We start from the raw sequence: 24,247 nt of genomic DNA on the forward strand, positions 1-24,247 counted from the left end.
GCTAAGGTCACACATCAGACAAGTGGAGGAGCTGGGATTAGAACCCAGGTCCTTCTGATTCCCAAGCCCGAGCTCTATCCACTAGGCCATGCTGCTTCTCGAGTCCAACTGAGTCCACCTGAGGCCATCTGGAGGCTGAAAGGCAGGATTAGAACCCAGGTCCTCTGACTCTTAGGCCCATGTTATTTCCACTAGGCCATGCCTAAGGTGACAGAAAGATGGAGGGTAATGGGAAAGAGACGAGACACTTAAAATTGGGAAGTATAGCGAGAACAGGGACACTGAGTGGATGAATGAAGAGTGAGAAAGACAAAATCAGGAGAAAAAGAGAAGGGCTACAGCATGATGAGGAAATAGTTACAGAGATGGAAAGAGCATATAGATGATGTAGTTTTCAAAAGTGGTACAAATGTCAGTGAGAACTTGTCTATGCATGCAAGTTCAAAACCCGTTCTTTCTTCCCATTAGACTGTAAGACCCATGTGGGACAGGGACTGTGTCCTTCCTGATCATCCTGTATCTACCCCACACATAATACAGTTCTTGGCACATAGGAAGCTCTTAACAAATACCACAATTATTATTAAATTGATCTGAAAAGCCATGTGTCTCCCTTTAATCCCCATAAGTGTCACACAGTACTTATGCATATATCCATAATTTATTTATTTATATCAATGTCTGTCTCCCCCTCTAGACTGTGAGCAGGTAGCATGTCTGCCAACTCTGTAATACTGTACTCTCCCAAGAGCTCAGTACAGTGCTTAGTACACAATAAGCTCTCAATAAATACAATTGATCGATTGATTCAATCAACCAACAGTACTCAATATTTAATAGTAAATACTCAGTATTTACTGAGCACCTACTGTGAGCAGGGGGCTTGTACTAAATGCTCAGGAGAGAACAAGGAGGTAGAAGACACAACCACTAACCATAGCAAATTCAAAATAATTTACAAATAGGTGGAAGACTTGCTCAACTCATAAATCGATATGTACAAATGAGATTATTGCAAAACTGCTGAAATGACAGTTTAGACTTCATGATCTGGGAAGAATCAATCAATCAACTGTGCTTACTGAGTGCTTACTATGTGCAGAGCACCGTACTAAGTGCTTGGGAGAGTACAATCTCACCCCCTCCCCGCCCCCCGTGCCCAGACTATGAGCTCGTTATGGCAGGGACTGTCTTTATTTATTGCTATATTGTACTTTTCCAAGCGCTTAGTACAGTACTCTGTGCACAGAATAAGCTCTCAGTAAATATGATTGAATGAATGAAGGAATGAATACAACAGAATTAGCAGATACCTTCCCTGTCTATGACAAGCTTATAGCCTAGAGGGGGAGACAGACATTAATGTGAATAAATTATTTATAATATATAATATAAAGTTATGTACCTAAGTGCTGTGGGATTGGGGGTGGGCGAATATCAAATGTCCAAAGGTCACAGGTTGAAGTGCCTAGGTGACACAGAAGGGAAAGCGAGTTGGGAAAAAGTGGGTTACTCTACCACGTGCCTGCTGGGGTGACCTCGGGCCAAGTCTCTTAACTTGTCTGTACCTCAGTTACCTCATCTGTAAAATAGGGATTCAATACCTGTTCTCCTTTCTCAGACTGTGAGGCCTGAGTGGACAGGGACTGTCCCACTAGCCTGTACAGTCCTCTAGACTGTTAGCTCACTGTGGGCAGGGAATGTGTCTGTTTGCTGTTGCTCTGCACACAGTAAGCACTCAATAAATACGATTGACTGAATGAATGAATGTGTCTAATCTGATTATCTGGCGTAGTGGATAGAACACAGGCCTGGGAGTCAGAAGGTTGTGGGTTCTAATCCCGGCTTCACCACTTGTCTGCTGTGACCCTGGGCAGGTCACTTCACTTCTCTGTGCCTCAGTTCCCTCATCTGTAAAATGGGGATTGAGACTGTGAGCCCCATGTGAGACAGGGACTGTGTCCTGCCTTATTTGTATCCACCCCAGCGCTTAGTACAGTGCCTGGCACCCAATAAGCACTTAACAAATACCAGAATTATTATAATTATTATTACTGCCACAACAAATACCATAATCATAATTATTATTATTGCAGAAAACTCACATACTAGTACTAAGGCCTTGACTGATGCTACATGTGTGTACAGAACCGTTTCTCCTGACACGCCTCACCCTGTATCTAGACAGACTTGCACTGTGGGAAGAATTCTCATAATGATGGTCCTCTCATGATGATATTTAGTATTTGCCAAGCACTGTGCTAAGTGCTGCAACAGGTACAAGATAATCAAAGTAGACACACTCTCTGTCCCACACAGGGCTCACAGTCTAAGATAAAGAAGCAGTGTAGCCTTGTACTTCCCAAGCACTTAGTACAGAGCTCTGCACACAGTAAGTGCTCAATAAATACGATTGAATGAATGAACATGGGCCTGGGAGTCAGAAGGACCTGGGTTCTAAATCCAGCTCCATGACCTGTCTGCTGTGTGATCTTGGGCAAGTCACTTAACTTCTCTGTGCTTCAGTTACTTCATCTGTTAAATGGGGATTGATACTGTGAGTCCCAAATAGGATATGGACTGTGTCCAACCTGACTAGCTTGTATCTAGCCCAGTGCTTAGTACAGTGACTGGCACGTAGTGAGCACTTAACAACTACCATTTAAAAAACGGTTATTTTATCCCAATTTTACAGATGAGGAAACTAACTAAGGCAGAGAAAAATTAAGTTCCTTGCCCAATGTCACACAGCAGGCATCCAACATGTGCAATGAAAAACCTGCATTATAGCAGAACTGGCTTACAAGAAATGCAATAAGGAGAAGAGAGATAGAGAAAAAGCATAATGGACACAGTCTGAAAACATTATGGAAAAGACAAGAAGGAGACATAGTGGGGACAGGGAAGACAGGAACAGAAAGATACTGTGATTGTTTCCCAGGTCCTTACTATTGCATATCAAAAATTTAACTGAAATAAAAAAATAGCATGATACTATGTCAACTTAGCAAGAGAAAATTAAAACCCCACATCTCTGTTACTATCCTTCATGAAGAAAGGTGGGAAAGCTGACTGAAAATTATTGAGTTTTCTCACATCTCTCCACAGATCTTAGACAATATCCTTGTCCTCCCTATATCAGAAGATAGCTAAAGATGAAAGCTACCAGTGCTGAGAACAGTGCTTGGCACATAGTAAGCACTTAACAAATACCGTCATCATGAAAACACAGCACAGCAGACATATGGGATGGTGGTATAGGGAGCAATGCTACAAACCTTTCTACTACTTTAACAGACCACACAAAAGCATTTGCCACCAACGGCAAACCTGGCCCCTGGAATTTAGTAATTAAATTTAACTGCTTAGGGAAATTCACTGCACTTTTGAGGCTAGAATGTAAACTCCTTATGATCAAGAGATGCGACATTTGCTTGTTGTATACTTCCCAAGCACTTAGTACAATGCATTGCATTCAGTTGGACGCTCATTAAATGCTATCACTATCATGACTATTGATCATGGTTTGACCTGTTGAGTTAGCATTGAAGATGTGTTGTTTGAATGAATCAGACATTATAAACTCTTTGAGGGCAGGAATCATGTCTATCAACTCTACTTAACTGTGCTCTCTCTAGCACTTAGTACAGTGCTCTGCACACAGTAAGAATTCAATCAATACCATTGATTGATTGATTATGAAAGGCTCAGTCCTGTTCAACCTATTCTATGTCACCATGCTCGTAGATGTGACGAACCTCGGGTGCTTGTGTCAGAACATATACTTCCAAACTACCAGGAAGGTTTTTTGGACTCATCAAGCCATGAATTTCATTAAATGTCTTTGAGACAGTAATCCAGAAAGTGCTTCACGCTCATGGCTGAGCTTTGGCGACACATACAATCATCTCTTTCTTGCCAAATCCAATGGCCTCTACTCCATCCTAATCCTCCTGGATCTCTCAGCTGCCTTCAACACTGTCGACCACCCCCTTCTCCTGGAAACATTATCCAACCTCGGCTTCATTGACACTGTCCTGTTTCTCCTCCTATCTCTCCGGCTGCTCATTCTTGCTCTCTTTTGCAGGTTCATCCTCTGCCTCCCAACCCTCTAATTGTGGGAGACCCTCTAGGCTAAGTTCTGGGTCCCCTTCTATTCTCCATCTAAACCCACTTCCTTTGAGAACTCATTCGCTCCCATGGTTTCAACTACAATCACTACACAGATGATCTCCATATCTACCTCACCAGTCCTGACCTCTCTTCTTCTCTTCAGTTTCAAATTTCCTCCTGCCTTCAGGGCATTTCTACTTGGATATCTCGCCAACAAAACAAATATAATATGTCCAAAACAGAACCCTCATCTTCCCACCCAAACTCCAAAGGGAGCTCTCCAATTCGCAGGTACATAGACGGGATCTGAGAGATGAAGTTGATGAATTAATACAAAATTGCTTGTTCAGAAAAAAAAACTGCAAGTTACAGAGAATGTTATTTCTTCTTCTTCCTTTTTCCTCCTAGGAAAATTTATCACTTTATTAGCTTATATATATTGACCATGGTATAATAACCCTGAACTCACACTATCTTGCTTTCAAACCTCATGCTCATTAAATTTTTAAAGTGTATACGTACCATATTGCTTCTAAACTACTGCAAGGATTTTTTTCCCCTTGGTTTTCTGGGGCTTAAAAAAAACGTATTTTTAGTATCTTAAAACAGAAGGTCTGCCTTTAGCAGCATTTAAAAAAATCCAATGTGAGACCTCAGACTTTTAAAATTTGCCAGAGTTTGGTGTCCCTGAAAACTCCTTTAGTCCTGCTCCATTGTCCACCTCCGTAATCCACCATCCTTGACCCCTTCACCATCCCATTTCCTATTCCTCTCTTCTCCAGGAATAAAGTCCTCCTTTCCTGCAGCCAAAGAAACCAACAAAATAAACCCTTCTCCAACCCCCCGTCAGCCCAGGAAGAACATAGGAACCCCATCTCAATCAATCAATCATTCAGTGTTTTTTAATGGGTGTGTACTGTGTGCACAGCACTGTATTAAGCATTTGGTATATACTCTACCCTTTAGTTGCTCCCTCACCTACTCTCCCTTTCCTTATATGGAAACGACTTAAGGTTCTTTACAAATTCTACTGATAGTTCTCAAAATGGAATTTACAAATTCTACTGATAGCTCTCAAAATGGAACATGCTCATGTCTCCTCTATCCTAAACACCTCCCTCCTCGACCCCATGGCTCCCTCCAGCTACTGCCCCATCTCCCTCCTATTATTCCTCTCCAAAATCCTTGTGGGTTACATACACCCACTCTCCCCACTTCCTCTCCCCCAATTCTCTCCTTGACCCCCACCAATCTGGCTTCTCCCCTCTTTGTTCCACAGAAACTGCCATCTCAAAGGTCACCAAAGATCTCCTTCTTGCCAAATCCAATGTTGCCTCTACTCCATCCTAATCCTTTTTGACCTCTCAACTGCCTTCAATACTAACAACCACCACCTTCTCCTGAAAACATTGTCTAACTTTGCCTTCACTGACATTGTCCCCTCCTAGTTCTCTTCCTATCTCTCTGGCTGCTCATTCTCAGTCTCTTTCGTGGGCTCCTCCTCTGTCTCCCACCCTCTAACTATAGGAGTCTCTCAAGACTCAGTTCTGGTCCCCTTCTAGTCTCCATCTACACCCACTCCCTTGGAGACGTCATTCACTCCCACAGCTTTAACTACCATCTCTATGAGGATGGTTCCCAAAGCTGCATCTCCAGCCCTGATCTCTCTTCTTTCCGCCGTCTCCTATTTCCTACTCCCTTCAGGACATCCCTACTTGGACTTCCTGTCAACACCTCAAATTAAACATATCCAAAGCAGAATGCCTCATATTCCCACCAAAATCCTATCCTCCTCACCTTCCTATTAATGTAGATTGCACCACCATCCTCCCTGTCTCACAAGCCCGTAACCTTGGCATTAGCCGTGACTCAGCTCTCTCACTGAACCCAAATATTCAATCTATCACCAAATCCTGCCAGTTCTTCTTTCACAGCATCGCAAAAATCTGCCCTTTCTTCACCATACTGTTAACACATTAATCTAAGTATTTACCCTATCCCACCTTGATTGCAGCATCAACCTCAAAGAGCATGGGCTTTGAAGTCAGATGTCATGGGTTCAAATCCCAGCTCCGCCAATTGTCTGCTGTGTGACTTTGGGCAAGTCAGTTAACTTCTCTATGCCTCAGTTACCTCATCTGTAAAATGGGGATTAAGACTGTGAGGCCCCAGTGGGACAACCTGATCAACTTGTAACCTCCCCAGCACTTAGAACAGTGCTTTGCACATAGTAAGCACTTAATAAATGCCATTATTATTATTATTATTATTATTTTTATTATTATTATTATTATGACCTCCCTGCCACCTGTCTCTCCTCACGCCAGTCCACACTTCACTTTGCTGCCCGGATCATTCTTCTATAAAACCACTCAGTCCATGTTTCCCCACTCCAAGAATCTCCAGTGGTTGTCCATCCATCTCCGCATCAACACAAACTCCTTACAATTGGTTTTGAGGCACTCAATCACCTTACCCCATCCTATATAATCTTGTCTTATGCTGTCGAGTCGTTGCTGACCCAAAGCGATGCCATGGACACATCTCTCCCAGAACGCCCACTCACTTTGCTCCTCTAATACCAACCTACTCAGTGTACCTCAATCTTGTCTTTCTCACTGCCGACCCTAATCCACATTCCTTCCTCTGGCCTGGAACTCCCTCCCCCTTCATATCCAACAGATGATCACTCTCCCACCTTCAGAGCTTTATTAAAATCACATTCCTCCAGGAGGCCTTCCCCAACTAAGTCTTCATTTCCTCTTCTCTCACTTCCTTTGGAGACACCCTTGCACTTGGATTTGCACCCTTTATTTATTCCACCCTCAGCTCCATAGCATTTATGTACATATCCATAATTTATTTTAAAGTTCCCCTCTAGACTGTAAGCTCCTTGTGGGCAGGGAATATGTCTACCAACTCTGTTATACTGTACTCTCCCAAGTGCCTGACACAGTGTTCTGCACATGGTAAATACTCAATCAGCAGGATTGATTAACTAGAGAAGAGAGGAGGGTGAGCATTCATTCTGGCACACTGATGGGGCATTTGCCCACTGGTATACTGAGAAGGTTAAGATATTATTTGATGCCCATACAGTAGCTAGATAAATCACTACTCCCCAAATCACACCCTAGTCCACTTTCAAGCTTTAATATAAGGGGTCTCTTAGTAAGAATTTTTCCACCCAGTTTAGGCATGTGAGGGAATATACAGCCACAGTTCAAGACACAATAGCAACAACGGCCCAGGGAGTCCAAGAGAGAAAAAGATACCCTGAGACAGACAGAAAGATCCCAAAAGAGTGACTGCACACAGGCTCCTCGACGGCAGGGATTGTGACTACCAATTCTATTTCATTTTACTCTTTCAAGTGCTTAGTACAGTGCTCTGCACACAGTAAGTGCTCAATAAATACTGTTGACTGATTTACAGATTGACAGAGGTTAGTCTCAAAACACGAGGAACAGTAAATCCCACAAGACTATACGCTCCTTGAGAGCAGGGATTACATCTTCTATCTCTATTGCAATCTTCCATAAGGCTAGTACAATGCTCCGCACACAGTGGATGTTCAAGAAATACTACTGATTGATGAATATGTGCGTGGCTTTGCAGAATTATTTTTCCAATCTAAAGGGTCAGATTTTTAGACTGGATCAGCTTGATTTCAGAACGAACTCCCTCCACCCGAGTTGGGGGACTGAGATTTTCATATCCTACTTCCTGGTGTCCTCTGGTGAAATAATAATAATAATGATGGTATTTGTTAAGTGCTTACTATGTGCTAAGCACTATTCTAAGCATTGGGGTACATACAAGGTTATCAGATTGTCCCACGTGGGGCTCACACTTTTAATCCCCATTTTACAGATGAGGCAACTGAGGCACAGAGAGATTAAGTGATTTGCTCAAGGTCACACAGCAGACAAGTGACGGAGCCAGGATTAGAACCCACATCCTCTGGCTCCCAAGCCCTTTCTCTTTCCACTAAGCCACACTGCTAAGCCACACTGTTTCTGTAATGTGCGGAGACATAGGAAGGAGCCACATCAGCTGCATTCTCATCATTTTTACCCCAGGGTATTTAGGGATTCTTCAAAGTACAGAATTGATTTTTCAGTGATAGTGATTCCATGATACACTGACATGTGAAAGGTCTCTAGCCAAATAAAGAGCAATGATGATACATTAAGGAAATGATTGTGCTATATGTATGAAAATTTAGGGCTGTGGAATGGGTACAGAGTATCAAGAATAAAAAGGTCTATTCTTCTGAACCTGAATATACAGGAATCTATATGTTTTCTTTGAGAGGAAGGCAATGTTAAAGGGCAATGGAAATTAGAGGAAGAAATGAAAGAGGCCCATCTAAAACAAAATCTATATTTATATAAAAAGCTCTAGAAAATCCACCACAGGAAATAGTCCAGCCTGGCAGGATACTGGACTAGATGCCCTAGAGAAGATTTTTTCATAAAATGAAGTAAGTTTTGGAAGTACCCATCCCTGCTGCATTTTGATCCTTGAAAGATATTTAACTGGGACCAAAGAAGGTGAAAAATGACTTTTCAGGTCCATTGCAGTTGAGAAAGAAGAGTTAGATTGGGCAAGAAGTAATCTAATGGTCTACATACATACAGTATTTAAACCCCACTAATCTGTAATTCATGATAATTCAAAACCTTGATTCTTCTCTTTGCCCTCTCTGTTACTACACAAATATGTCCTGCTTCATCTAAGGAAATAATTATTTTATCTCCACCGTGGTTAACAGAGCCGCCGTTACACTGTAAGCAGCAGCAAAAAGCTGGGAAGAAAGGCCCAAAGCACACGATTCTCTTGCTACCTTTGGAAGATTTAAAGACAGTCAAAAAGTAATAGGCCAATACAACACCCTGAGGGTAAGTCTAAGTTTATCATACACAAAACACTCTCTCTCTCACACACACACACACACACACACACACACACAATACAGGAAGAAAAACAGCTTCCATAAATCTGCATTTAAAAAATTGAATTTGAAACAATATTTCCACAGTCACACTTTTCATTTTAGCCCGGACATCTCCTTGAATTCAAATTATTACTATCCAGCAAACAGTAGTTGACAAATTATTAAAAGTAATGTCCAATGATTTAACAATGCAATGTGCATTCTGTGACCTTCACACCCATTCACAGTTTTGATACATCAGAATCCAACATTCTCAGTTTTTCTGCTGTTTTCAGGAAAGCCATGAGCTTTTTAAGTTAATATATGTATTTAGAAGCACCCTACAAATCTTAAAATAAGTAATCATTTGGAAAGGGAGAGCTTTGTGATGACTATCAAATTTACTGTGTATTCTAAATTCAAATCTTACTTATGTATTTGAATTACTGATTTAGTGGGTGTTCTTTTTTTTCCTAGCTAAAACATGTGCCCTTCTAGCCACTCACTACTTGGGCTGACTGCCCTTGAGAAGTTACTGCCAGTTAAATATTTGAAACTTTTATGAAGATTATTTTAAAGTAATGAATTGAGGAGAATTTCATATTAGGATCTAATATAATATGCAGCTGCCATACTGAAGCAATAGCACAATCCAAAATCAGGGCTCTTCTAGTCCCCCCATTATATTTTAAGCTCTATCAGGGACCATAGCTCTCCATCCTTTGTAATGCCCATTAACTCCCAACATAGTGCTCTGCAAAGTGGGGGGGCTCAATATGTGTCCTTGACTGACATTTTAAAAAGGGAGGAATGGCAAAATGGTTTTTCCATTTGGATGCCTTTGTTCTTCCTTTTTTTTTAATTATTCTCCTCTGTACTTCACAATTAAAAAGGCAGAATGGTTTCCAGTGTCACATTCTCCCACCCACTTCCTCTTCCAAAAGAAAAAAGAAATGCTTACTTCTACTTAATTTTCTAATCTGTATTGCATTTCTGTAACATAATGTGAATTTATGAAAGCTTCCCACCAAAACTGAGATTTTTTTCTTGCCTAATCCTTTCCCAAAGAAGAGAAAGAGATGGAGTGAGAGAGAAACAGAGAGTGTGTGTGACTGTGTTTTCCCTCTTCTACACCACTCTGCAGAGGAAGGTCAGGTCAAAACTGAACCATGTTTTATTTCATTTCCTCCTCTCTCCTCCTCCAACCCCCAGGGTATTATAAGCCTTCAAGAATGGACAAAGAGGTTGGTTATTTTTACCAGTTAGGTGCTTGTGAGAATCATTTAGAAACATTTTGAAACAAATAATAAAGAACAATGCGCTTCAGCAAATAGCAAGCAATCAAAATTTCTGCTTTTATAGGGTTCTTTCATTTATTAGTACCCGAAGAACTATGGATTAATAATGTTGAAAAAAGAAGCATTTTTATCAGTGGGCTAATTACAGTGCTTATGTGCTTTGCGTAGACATTCTGACATCTCTTGGCCAAAGCACGTATGACCTGAAGGGACTATCCTTTATTCTTGGGACTGAGATGATGATTCAGCTTCCATGCTAATTTCTTTCTAGGCACATGTGAAACAAAAGCTGTCATCTGGGCTGAATGTCGTCAATGTAGCCTGGGGCTCTGATATTGGAACAGCCATTGAATGAAACAAGAACATAACATATCTTTTATGATCTGCATATATTAAGAATTTGGAATCTGTGACAATAATGGCTAAATTGATAAGGCTGGTTTTCAAATAAAAGGTAATGGCTCAGTTGGGAAAGAAAATAGCCTGGAAATGAATTTTTAAATGAAGTGTATTGTCTCATGTTTATATTAGGTGTATCCCTGTTGGACTTTTTTTTTTTTTGCTCTTGTTCTCTGCTTTCCCCCCAAAGTTGTAGAACTATGGGACCAATTGCATTCAAGTTCAGTTAGTTGTACATACCAAATAACTTGGCCTTTTTAAGATGCAAGAAAATTATTTCTTACTTGAATTGCCGAAATTTTAGTTATGTTGGATCAGGCTGATTTCCAACTCCATACATCCACTGAAATCCCTGATTTAAAAATGAGCTTGGCCTCAATAGATTATAATCAACATATGCTGACCAAGAAACACTAATAGCTAGTTGAAAACCTACATTAGTTTAATTCTCACTGCTAGTTCTATTGCAACGCTTGTATTAATCACCTATATATGTATTTTATTTGAACTGAACTTGGGGTAACTGTGCAAAAGAAACAAGAAAAACAAAACGGAGCATTCTGAATGATAATAAAAGTGATAGCACCTAAAGCGACAGGGAAGGCCTCACAAAAATTTCCAAAGCAAGACAGAATGTCATTAACAAGAACAGTACAATAAATCTTCCTCTTCTTCTGACAGTATGCAAGATTTATTGTTCAGTGAAATTTTTCCACTAATCAGAAAGCCCACGTGGTGACACTAACTTCAGTTGCACTGCTTCTTCAGGAAGCTTCATGCACTGATGAAAATCCTCCATATTTCCTTAACCAATTTCAACTCTAACACAAATTATGCTATTTACTGTGGAATAGCTTGCTATTTCTCCTCTCAGTATCCCACCTGGAGAGTTGCCAGTACTCTACCATTCTCAGCTACAAGAGGGAGAGTCAAGCAGAGGCATACCCATTCCATTACTAGCTTGGGCAGTGTCTGGTGAGTGTAAGGCAATCTGCTATAAGTCAAAACTCACCTTTGCTGGGCAGCAGCGGCATGGGGAGAGTCGAGGGTGGAGACACGAGTTGACTGTGTGGAAGAAGACAATGGTAAACCACTTCTGTATTTTTAGCAAGAAAACTCTACGGATACACTACCAGAACGATTGCAGATGGAGGTGGGGCGTTTTGGGAGAGATGTGTTCATGGAGTCGCTATGGTATTTGGTTTCCAAAATGGCACTGTATCCAGTCTAGGTTTACCATAGTGGAAAGGGATACTGGGTTCTACTCCTGCTTGGTGACCTCAGGTGTGCCACTTGACTTCTCTGGCCTCTGCTTACTTATTTGTAAAATTGATATCTACCTATCTCTGACCCCAGGGAATTGGTGAGGCCAGAAATGAGATATCTGTGCTTTGGAAAATAAAAGTACTGCGTGAAGTGAGAGTAGGATGGGAAGAAGGTTCAGCAGCAACCAGTGGCTTTGGTATCAACTCTGCCACCTGAGTGTAAAGGCTAGCCTCTCAGAAATAACACCACTCAATTCCTGTGCCATCCATGGGGGGGTCCTGTCCAGCTCCGCTCCAGTATGCCAAGAAGAAGGTTCAGTAGCAGCAGCAGCAGCAGCCGCAGCAGTAATAGTAGTACTAGTCATCTTTTTATGGTATTTGTTACACACTTACTATGTGCCAGGCACTGTACTAAGCACTAAGCACTGATACAATTAGAGAAGCAGCGTGGCTTAGTGGTGAGAACATGGGTTTGGGAGTCAGAGGTCATGGGTTCTAATCCCGCCTCCACCACTTGTCAGCTGTGTGACTTTGGGTGGATCACTTAACTTCTCTGTGCCTCAGTTCTCTCATCTGTAAAATGGGGATTATGACTGTGAGCCCCACGTGGGACAACCTGATTACCTTGTATCTACCCCAGCGCTTAAACAGTGCTTGGCAAATAGTAGGCGCTTAACAGATACCAACATTATTATTATTATCATTATTACAATCTAATCGGGTTTGACACAGTTCCTGTCCAACATGGGGCTCATTGTCTTCATCTCCATTTTACAGATGAGGTAACTGAGGCACAGAGAAGTTAAGTGACTTGTCCAAGGGCACACAGCAGATTAGTAGCGGAACTAGGATTAGAACCCAGGTTCTTCCGATTCCCAGGCCTGTGCTCTATCCACTAGGCCACACTGTTACTAAATGTGTTTATTGAACAACCACTGAGTGTGGTTCACTGTACTAGGTGCTTGGGAAGTACAGAATTAAGAAGTGACAGGTTTAGTTTATCTCTAACTTATCTTATCTAATGGGGAAGACAAACTATATCTACAGGAGTGGTCAAAATAAATAACTGAATGCACAATTAAATAGACATTCATACAGGAGTGCTGAGGATAGGAATAAATAAGTTCACAAGTGCTAGAATTGGTTTATGGGCTTTTACAGCATAGAGTGCTGAGAAATTAATCAGGAAAAGCTTAATAGAAGAGGTAGAACTTCACGAGGGCTTTGACTGTGGGAAGTGCTGTGATACGTCACATTTGGGAAGGGTGAGAATTCCAAACCAGAAGGACCCTTCTCTTAATAAATAATAATTATAATAATGGTATTTTTAAGCGCTATGTGCAAAGCACTGTTCTACGCGCTGGAAGGGATACAAGGTAATCAGATTGTCTCACGTGGGGCTCACAGTCTTACTGTCCATTTTACAGGTGAGGGAACTGAGGCATAAAGAAGTGAAGTGATTTGCCCAAGATCACACAGCTGACAAGTGGCGGAGTCGGGATTAGAACCCATGACCTCTGACTCCCAGTCCCGGGCTTTTTCCACTGAGCCACGCTGCTTCTTGCACATCTCTGGGAGCTTTTATCCACAGCTTTCTGAGCCTACAATAATAATGATGGTATTTATTAAGTGCTTACTATGTGCAACGCAGGTAACAAGGTGATCAGCTTGTCCCATGGGGGGGTCACAGTCTTAATCCTCATTTTACAGATGAGGTAACTGAGGCACAGATAAGTTAAGTGACTTACCCAAAGTCACACAGCTGATAATTGGCAGAGCCGGGATTTGAACTCATGACCCCAGACTCCAAAACCCAGGCTCTTTCCACTGAGCCACACTGCTTCCACCATGGCATGCCCCACTATCACTGCTTATAAAAAATAATCTTTTATTTCCTCACAAAAACTTGGAGGAGGGCGGATTATACAATGGAGGCAATTATGCGAGCGAATATGGTAGCATTACATGGCTGCAAGAACCTGTTAGAAAGAATTTCCCAACTCCTCACATTCCAACACCCCCAAACCTTAGAGTACTCATTACCACCAAATCTCTGCCTATGAAAATTGTGAAATGGGAGCCCTGGGTAACTGGCCAGCTCTCCTCACCTCCCAGTCTTCAGTCTTGCTATCTACATTGGATATGCATCTGGAAGGACCGGTGACTAGTTTCTATAATGGCAGCTCCTCACCTGAGCTGATATTGAGGCCTGTTGCTAGTTTCTGCTGCGGTAGCAGTCTTCTTCAAGTAGCGCTGAGGCTGAAGCTACCACCAGACTCCACAGTGGGAGTAGTTCACCAGCAATATGTATTGACATGCACTTCCAGGTTCCTTTCTTTGACAAGGGCTTTGGGGTGCCTCCCACCTATAGCTCTATTAGTCACCAGAAAATATTGCCTCCCCATAGGTCAGCTACTTCTCAGGAGAAATGTCACAATTTTTTAGTGCTTGGGAACCAAAGCATTGATTTTGTGTTTAAACCAGCTAATATCCTGGATGCGGCTGACTAGTCTACCACTGTCAAGGTGCTAATGCAATAGCAAAGAAAAGACCCTTAAAGGAAGTTTTAATTTTTCTTGTGGGATACCTCTCTCTTTTTTTTTTAAATGGTACTTCTTAAGCACTTACAGTATGCCAGGTACTGTACTAAACGCTGAAGTCGATACAAGGTTGGACACAGTCCACGTCCCACAAGGGGCTCACAGGCTTAATCCCCATTTTACAGATGAGACAACTGAGGCAAAGAGAAGTGAAGTTACAAATGGTGGAGCCAGGATTAGATCCCAGGTCTTCAAACTCCCAGGCCTGTGCTCTTTCCACGAGGCCATGTTGCTTCTTTTGATTTGCTTGGGGTGACCTTTCTTTACCATATGCTACAACCATCCCATTTTACCGGGAAGATTATTTGGGGTTGATGAGGGAAGGGACATTGACCAGGTGGCCTCAAATATTTCCTATCCAGAAGCCACAGAAATAAGGTGGGATTACGTAAAACAGGACCTTTATCATCATCATCATCAATCGTATTTATTGAGCGCTTACTGTGTGCAGAGCACTGTACTAAGCGCTTGGGAAGTACAAATTGGCATCATATAGAGACAGTCCCTACCCAACAGTGGGCTCATAGTCTAAAGGGAAATGACACTAAGTCTGACAACCTTCTCAAGTGTAGCAGCCATGGTTTTTGCTTCCACTGTATGTTTCCAAGCATCTCATACAGTGCTTTCTGCTCACAGTAGGAGCTCAATAAATGTTGATGACGATGATGACGATTTGGTTTGGCTACTTTAGCTGACTTGTGGATTGGCCACTGGGTGGCAGCAAGAACATCCCGGTTACATAAATCATTTAATTATTTTTGTGTTCCTCCCTAAAATAATATCTTGGTGGCCTCATGTGAAAAATAATTTAGCTAAGTATTGTTAAACAGTTAATAATCGTAATAGTAATTAGTAATAGTAAGTGGTTTGAGGATCTTAAACATAAAAAATCAGCTCTCCAAAAATGTTACTCAATATAGTAGAAAAAATAGGGGAAACAGTAGACCAGTCAATCAGTGGTATTTACTGAGGACTTACTATGTGCATAGCCCTGTGTTAAACAATTGGGAGAGTGGAATAGAGTAGGTAGGCAAGATCCATACTCTCAAGGAGCTTACAATCTAGGAGACAGCAACCTCATCTGTAAAATGACCTCATCTGTAAAATGGGGATTAAGATTGTGAGCCCTATGTGAGACTTGGACTGGGTCCAACCTGATTATCTTGTTCTACCCCAGTGCTTAGTACGGTGCCTAGCACATGGCAAGCACTTAAATACCATAAAAAACCAGCATTTGAACTCTAATATTCTGCATTCTCTCTCTACTGTGACTGTTGTTTGGGAGAGGAGCAGCTGGATAGTTTTATTCCTCAAATTGAAGATGGTAGAAATAAAAACATTACCTCTATTATGTTTTGTTCTCATCTCTTGTTATGGACAGGGAGCGCGTCTGCTAATTTGGTTGTATTGTTCTCTCCCAACTGCTTAGTACAGGGCTCTGCACATAGTAAGCACTCAATAAAAATGTGGAAACAATTTTCCTTATATTTTAGCCTCAGGACTGTACATACTATAAAACTATAGCTACAGTGGACTTATCAGGTGATGGTAGAAGGCCAGAGAAATGCCATTGGTAGTACATTTTCTCCTTGTCAAGGCAGATATCAGTTGGGTTTGGAAAAAAAAAAACAGATACCTCTTGTGATTTTATATAAGTTCTTATATGTCTGATCAGCCACAACTCTTTATATATTACCTTTAATGTTACTTGAATATAGCCAGTAGGTTAGTTATATCCACCCTTTACCTTTTCTATCTCTATTATGTTACGAAGGGTTGCGCTGTACTCTCCCAAGCGCTTAGTACAGTGCTCTGCACACAGTCAGGGCTCAATAAATATCAATGATTCATTGCTTTGATCTGAATCCACAGTGGAGTTCACAGCAACCAGTATTTTCCAATAGACTTTCCAAAGGTCTCTAGCTCTGATCTTGGCAGCTTTGAAAGAAAATTAGATACCCTGATAGTTTCAACAGTCATCTCCCCCACTTTTCCTTTTGAAGACTCTGATTATCTTCGAACTACTGTGGTATTCCTTCAGGACATATTACATAATGGCACTTACGAAAAACTCTAGGCAGTAAGTTTCTTCCTTATACTAAGATGTTAAATGTAAAAAACAGCCTGATCACAAGTAGTAACCCCCAAAAGCTGAATAATTTTCCTGCTAAAAGTACTGTTGGCACTAAAATCACTAGATATTCAAGCTGTATCATTGATAGAACTTGTCACATTCACAGCTGATTCTTGAATGCAAGATGATTCTCCTCAAATCAAATCTTTGCTCCATTTATATTTATAGACTATCTCCTGGATATTTAATGGGACATTCACAAGCCAGGGGCAACTACTACAAAGTCTGATGGGACTCCCAACCAGACAGGCTGACCTAGAGCAGCTTGTCTTCATTTTTAGAAAGAATACAAAATGAGGGAGGATTTTTCTACCATATAATTATATTGAACTGGGCACTCACACATCAGGATTGCACAGCCTAGACTTAATTTGCATTACAATGTTAATCTTGTGAATAAACAGAGTAACCTACTCTGACCTTCAGACAGGGAATCTTGGTGAGTTCGACATACTCATGGCACTGGGATATTAAAAGTTGTGAAACAGAACTGTGGAAAAAAGATCTCTATTGGAATAAACCTCCTATTACAGGCTTTGGACACTAAAAATACCATTGCCCTTGATGACATTCATAGTGTATACCCTTAATAGGGTAATATTTTTTGTTACAGCTACTACAAGGAAAGCATTCATCCATGCTAAAAGTTGAGGTTAATATCTCAACCTCATCTTATGTACAAGGAATTCCATTAATGAAATCAAAAAGTTTCTGCTCTCCCTAAAAACTCCTCCTATTTAAGGAGTTATCTGAAACTTTCAACTAGATAGAACTTGTATGTGTTCAAGATCAACAGAGGAAAGTGAAAAGGGCACTTACTGTTTTATACTTTCATAATCTTTAGATCCATTAACAATTTTCATCTGTCTAGAAATATTTTAACATTTTCAACACTTGATGAAGTTATAAATATGCACAATTACATGATAATTACTTACACTATAATTACTGGGCAAATGCAGCTTTGTTAAAAGATAATCAGATGGTTACTTGTGATCTGTAAATTAATTGATAACAGGAAATTTACAATTGCAAATTAGCTTCATTATACTTTGAATACCAGGCACAAATTAGAAGTGCAACATGGCATGACATCAGAAGCAATGATATTCACCAAGTGAAATGTCAAAAAGTCAGGTTATGCCTCTAAAATGTCATTCTGTCCTCTGTGTTAAAAGATAGGCCTGTGGTCATGTTTACATAGTATCCTGTTTCTTCTCATTCAGCTAAACTCAGTTATTCCAGAATGTGTGTTTTCACTCCACATTTGGATAGAACACGTGAGAATTAGGGAATAGTCCTCTTCCAACATTCATTCATTCATTCATTCAGTGGTATTTATTGAGTGCTTACTGTATGCAGAGCACTGTATTAAGCGCTTGGGAGAATACAATATAAAAATAAATGGACACATTCCCTATCCACAAGGAGCTGCCTATCTGGGTACAGCATGATGTGGTGTCGGGACTATTTGTGCGTATGGCATCAAATGCAGTGAGTACAACGTTGAGATCTGCAAGGACACAACCCCACTTGATAGGAGACCTGGATGTGTGCTACGCTGCTGAATTGAATTTATTTTTTATTATTGGAAATAGTTTAGTGCTGCCTTCAATTGGGTTATTTTTGCCACTTTTATGACATTTGTACTATAATATTCTCGTTAACTTCCATTTCAAATGTTCAGTCCTCAGTTTAGTGATTAGTGTCATTGAGGGCACTCCCTAGTGGGAGTTCTCACACACACTCCCACCCAGGACCTGTTCTCAGGAAGGAATCTGAAGATCCGCTTAAAAAATGATGAGAATGATTCCCCCCATCTCCCTTGAAGCTCCTTTTCTCTTTATAAGGTTTTTTGGATGTCCATTCAGGGGTCTTCATATTTTGTCTGATTCTTGCTAGACAAAAGGATGGCTGCAGCAGCTTTTTGTTGATTTTCTATTGACTTTAGTTTGAGGCTTAAGATGTTTCTCACCACTTTCTTATAATTCAGTGAGGAGACTAATTTCACCATATTGACCTTGTAACGATGTTTATTTTTTCTCTTAGTGCTCATGTTGAGCATAATTTGTATTACTCTCTGCATGCTTCTCCAGAGCAACAACCTGCACAATGCAACCTGCAAAACACTTTAAAAAATGGCATTATTACTATTACTGCTGCTGATAGATATCTTTGTGCTTTTGCATGTTCTGCAAACCTGTGTATCTGTCGGAGTACCACTATGGCATGCTAAACCTAATCTAGAATCTCTGTTCTTCGAGATAAAAGATCAAGCTCTTAGATTCAACAACTCTTTAGTTTGTCCTTGTTTACAAAACATATCATGTGTGATCACTGTCTTTTTTTCTGTGTAGAACAGACATTCCTTTACCAATGGAAGTTACCTCAGCCGTAAAAGCAGGTGACTTTTGTCTTGAAAAAACATAAGCTGTTGTTAACAAAGCTTTTGGCAGACAAGGCAAAATATCTACCGTATCTGTACGGCATGACAATAAATTACTCTTAGGACATAGGGTAGTTCATACTGCTTTGTAATTTCAAATAGCCTACTGTTCCCACGACTGGCCACTATACTCTCAACCATTTAGACGCACTATTCACTGAGTGCCTCTTCTCAATAACCTGCCATTACTCTACAAGAGTGCATATTCCAATGTACTGAAACACCTCCTATTCTCTTCTTATCAACTATCAAAAAGGGCTGCAGAGCAGAGATACTTAGAATCCTCCCTCCAAAAATCAAGAGTTAATCTGGTCCAGGTTGCAAGCATCATTTCTTTAGCATAAATGACATTCATTCCCCTTAATTTTCAAGATGAATCTAGTCTATCTTGTCTAATTGAACAATCTGCAGTTAAACTAATTGAGACAATAGGTTTTCAAAGAACAAAGATCGATTTAAGTCTAAAATGAGGAGCAGTGTCAATAACACAGACTGGCTATCAACTACACCTTGTCCACCTATTTGAAACACAAAAATGAGAACACTGTTTCACTACTTTTGGAATATAGTTTATTCAGATGCCTACCTTCTCAGGTTGGAAACTCCATGACTAAACTCTCATTTCCCCACCTTAACCTCCCTTAACCTCTCTTCTACATCACCTATTCACTTAAATCCACACCCCCTAAGCCCTCTGATACTCATCCCAACTCCACTCTACATGTTTAAAAGCCAGAGCCCCACTACCGAGACAAAAACTGTAAAACAATGATATTTTCAGGGTATGGACCCTCAAGATGGAGTAGTTTGTGCACAAGGATAGATAGTTTCTGCACGAGGATAGACTGATAAGATTAAAAATTTTCAGACTCTCCATTCCCAGTCTCAATTTTGAGTTAATTTATTGTAACAGTGTGTCCATTTGAGGATCTGCTATTGTCTTCTTATTTCAAAGAAGGAAATTCCCTATTCTGAACTCTGCCTCCATTCTGTAGAACTGCTGCATGCTGTTTCTTGAATTCACAAATCAAATGTGTAAGGAGAATATCAATCAATGGTATTTATTGAGCACATACTGTGTGCAGGCCACTGTTTCTAAGCATTTGGGAGAGTACACTACAAGACGGTTGACATAAGGAGTCTCAAACAAAGGACTGGGAGTCAGGAAACTTGGAATCTAGTTCTGATTCCACCTCTTGCTTAACTTCTCCATGGCTCAGTTTCCTCATCTGTAAAATGCAGACATCCCCTCTCCGGGGTGACTCACCTGGGGAATTTCCAGTACTCTACCACTCTCAGCTATGGGAGGGAGAGTCAAGCAGAGGCATACCCACTCCATTTCTAGCTTGGGCAGTAGCTAGAGAGTGGAAGGCAATCTGCTACAAGTCAAATCTCCCCTGTGCTGGGCAGCAGCGGCATGGGAGAGAGGGGGGGAGGCTCAAGATTACTGCGCGGAAGGCGGCGATGGTAAACCACTTCCGTATTTTCACCAAGAAAACTCTATGGATACACTACCAGAATGATTGCAGATGGAGAACAGGGCGTTCTGGGAGAGATGTGTCCATGGTGTTGCTATGGGTGGAAACAACTTGATGGCACAAGACAAGACAAAATACAGACAATTTACCTGTTCCCCCTCCGTCTTAGACTGTAAACCCTGTGTAGGACAGGAGCTGTGTCAGAATGGATTGCATCTGTATCTACCACAGTGCTTAGCATATAGTAAGCACTTAAATACTATAATTATCATTACATTCCATTGATTTTTAGAAGGATGGGGTTATTGAATGGATGAATGGATGAATGGTGAAAAAAAGAAGCAAACTAATGAGTGAGGATATAATGTAGGGTATGTAGTTAACTAATAGAAGAGAGGAAAGGGCACTCCCTAATTAGTAAATTATCTAACTAGAAGAGTCAGGTGATCCAAGGTTAAACATAAATGATAGTTAAGGCTTGTTAGGAAGAATGAGTCAACTAATTGATGGAAACATCAGACTGAACCTAAATGACCTTATTATTCTTCACTGGAAAAAAAATTCACAGGAGGCCAACAGTAGTGAGTTTTGAGAAGTTTCCCAAATAAAATGTGATATTTTCTCAATGTTCAAAGTTATACACTACAAATCACCTCTAACAGAATTCTGAATCAGATGAGAAGATGGAAGGAATACAGCACATACTTATTGGAAAGGCTGTACAATAATCCTCTGACAAAGACTCTAAGAGGCGGATCATTAGAATGCATGTCAGGTTCTCTGTCTACTATCTGATCAGCAGAGCTCAGAATGAGACGCCTCTAATAGGGAAGGTAGGGGAGCCAACAATCTCATGCAATTGTGATCTCTTCTCTCTTTTAGAATTGAACTGACATTTCATAAAGGGGAATATAAACGTCTTCTAATGTCAGGTTTTACCAACATCTACGACATAGGGAGTGTTTACACTGTTTACAGTGTGCAGAGCACTGAATTAAGCATTTGACAGAGTACAATACAGCACAGTTGGTAGACATGTTCCCTGCCCACAAGGAGCTGATGGTCTGGAGGTCATACCTTGAAAATATCTAATTTTGAGCTATGTAACACTGCTGTTGTATTGTACTCTCCCAAGTGCTTAATAATAATAATGATAATAATAATTATGGTATTTGTTAAGTGCTTACTATGTGCCAGGCATTGTACTAAGTGTTGGGGTAGATACAAGGAAATATGGTTGGACACAGTCCCTGTCCCACATGGGGCTCACAGTCTCAATCCCCATTTTACAGATGAGGCAACTGAGGCGCAGAGAAGTAAAGTGACTTGCCCAAGGTCACACAGCAGACAAGTGGCAGAGTCGGGATTAGAACCCACGACATCCTGACTCCTAGGCCTGTGCTCTATCCAACACAGAAAGCACTCAATAAATACCACTGAGTGATTGATTGATAAATACTCTCCTTATACATTTGATTTTTTAATTCAAAAAAAAGAGCACAGAGCAGTTCTACAGAAAGGTACAGAAAGGAGGCAGAGTTCAGAAGAAGGAATTTACTTTTTTGAAATAAGAACAGAATAGCAGGTGCCCCAGTGGGCACACCCATTAGCCAAGAAAACTAAAAATTGAGACTGGGAATGGAGATTCTGAAAAGGTTTAATCTTGTCAGTCTATTCTCATGAAGAAATTACTCCATCATTCTCCAGCTCTAGGATGTCCTTTCTTCTAGGATGTGGTGACTTGAACGACACACAGCATTCCAGCTCTTTGATTTATAGTTGTCCTTCGTACTCAAAGAAGATGCTACTGATGGTGAAGTTTCCCTATCTATTAGTGCGTGTGTGTCTGAAAAGTCCAATGCAGGGCCTACAGACCACATGGTGCACATACAAAGACTGTCTCTTGCTGTGCTATCACATTTGGTATTTGGAGGTTGTGGCACCCTTTGGGTTTTTGCTAATTCTGCTGTAATAATAATAATAATAATGGTATTTATTAAGCGCTCACTATATGCCAAGCACTGTTCTAAGAGCTGGCACTGTTCTAAGAGCTGAATAATAATAAATTTATTTTAATGGTATTGACACCTGTCTACTTGTTTTGTTTTGTGGTGTGTCTCCCCCTTCTGGGCTGTGAGCCCGTTGTTGGGTACGGATTGTCTCTATCTGTTGCCGAATTGTACTTTCCAAGCACTTAGTACAGTGCTCTGCACACAGTAAGCACTCAATAAATAGGATTGAATGAATGAATGAATGATTGAATGAATGGTATTTGTTAAGGGCTTATTATGTGCCAAGCACTGTTCTAAGCACTGGGGTAGATATAAGGTAATCGGGTTGTCCCTCGTGGGGCTTACAGTCTTAAGTCCCATTTTACAGATGACGTAACTGAGGCACAGAGAAGTTAAGTGACTTGACCAAAGTCACACAACTGACAATTGGCAGAGCCAGCATTAGAACCCATGACCTCTGACTCCCAAGCCCGTGCTCTTTCCACTAAGCCAGGCTGCTCCCCTCTGCACACAGTAAGTGCTCAATAAATACCACTGACTGATTTAATTGATTTTGCCTCATGTTATGATCCTTACAGAGCTTCTGTTCCCATATAGCCATTCTCCCCTGATTGCAGTGTGCCACGCTGGTCTATCATTCATTCATTCATTCAATCTTATTTATTGAGTGCTTACTGTGTGCAGAGCACTTTACTAAGCGCTTGGGAAGTACAAGTTGGCAACATACAGAGACGGTCCCTACCCAACAACAGACTCACAGTCTAGAAGATGACAACTCCCCCTCTAGACTGTAAGATCATTATGGGCAGGGAATGTGTCCACTAATTCTGTTCTATTATACTCTTCCAAGTGCTTGGTACACTGCTCTGCACATAGTGAGTGTTCAATAAATACCACTGATTGATTGATTAATAACTGACAATACAGATTCTCTGATTAATACAGAGAAGCAGTGTGGCTCAGTGGAAAGAGCATGGGCTTTGGAGTCCGAGGTCATGGGTTCATATCCCGACTCCGCCACTTGTCAGCTGTGTGACTCTGGGCAAGTCACTTCTCTGTGCCGCAGTGACCTCATCTAGAAAATGGGGATTAAGACTGTGAGCCTTCCGTGGGACAACCTGATCACCTTGTAACCTCACCAGCGCTTAGAACAGTGCTTGGCACATAGTAAGCACTTAATAAATGCCATTATTATTATTATTATTATTATTATTGTTATTAACTGACAGCCTGCTTCTGGTTGGGATGCACCAGCTTAAGCTTTGTTTTGCCAGGTGTTTCTTATACTGGAAGAACTATAATAAAAATAATGATGGCATTTGTTAAGAGCTTACTATGTGCAAAGCACTGTTCTAAGCGCTGGGGGGATACAAGGTGATCACGTTGTCCCACGTGGGGCTCACAGTCTTAATCCTCATTTTACAGATAAGGGAATTGAGGCTCAGAGAAGTGAAGTGATTTGCCCAAGGTCACACAGCAGACACGTGGGGGAGCTGGGATTAGAACCCATGACCTCTGACTCCCAATCCCGGGCTCTTTCCACTGAGCCACGCTGCTTCTCTA

General features: G+C 41.0%; 1 protein-coding gene across 1 annotated transcript in view; it reads right to left on the bottom strand.

Annotated features, from left to right (window-relative positions):
* Positions 1–24,247, bottom strand: part of CNTN4 (contactin 4) — a 910,670-nt gene that overhangs the window by 823,374 nt on the left and 63,049 nt on the right. The window lies entirely within an intron of this gene.

Source organism: Tachyglossus aculeatus, chromosome X1 (assembly GCF_015852505.1).
Source record: "Tachyglossus aculeatus isolate mTacAcu1 chromosome X1, mTacAcu1.pri, whole genome shotgun sequence".
Taxonomy (NCBI): Eukaryota; Metazoa; Chordata; class Mammalia; order Monotremata; family Tachyglossidae; genus Tachyglossus; species Tachyglossus aculeatus.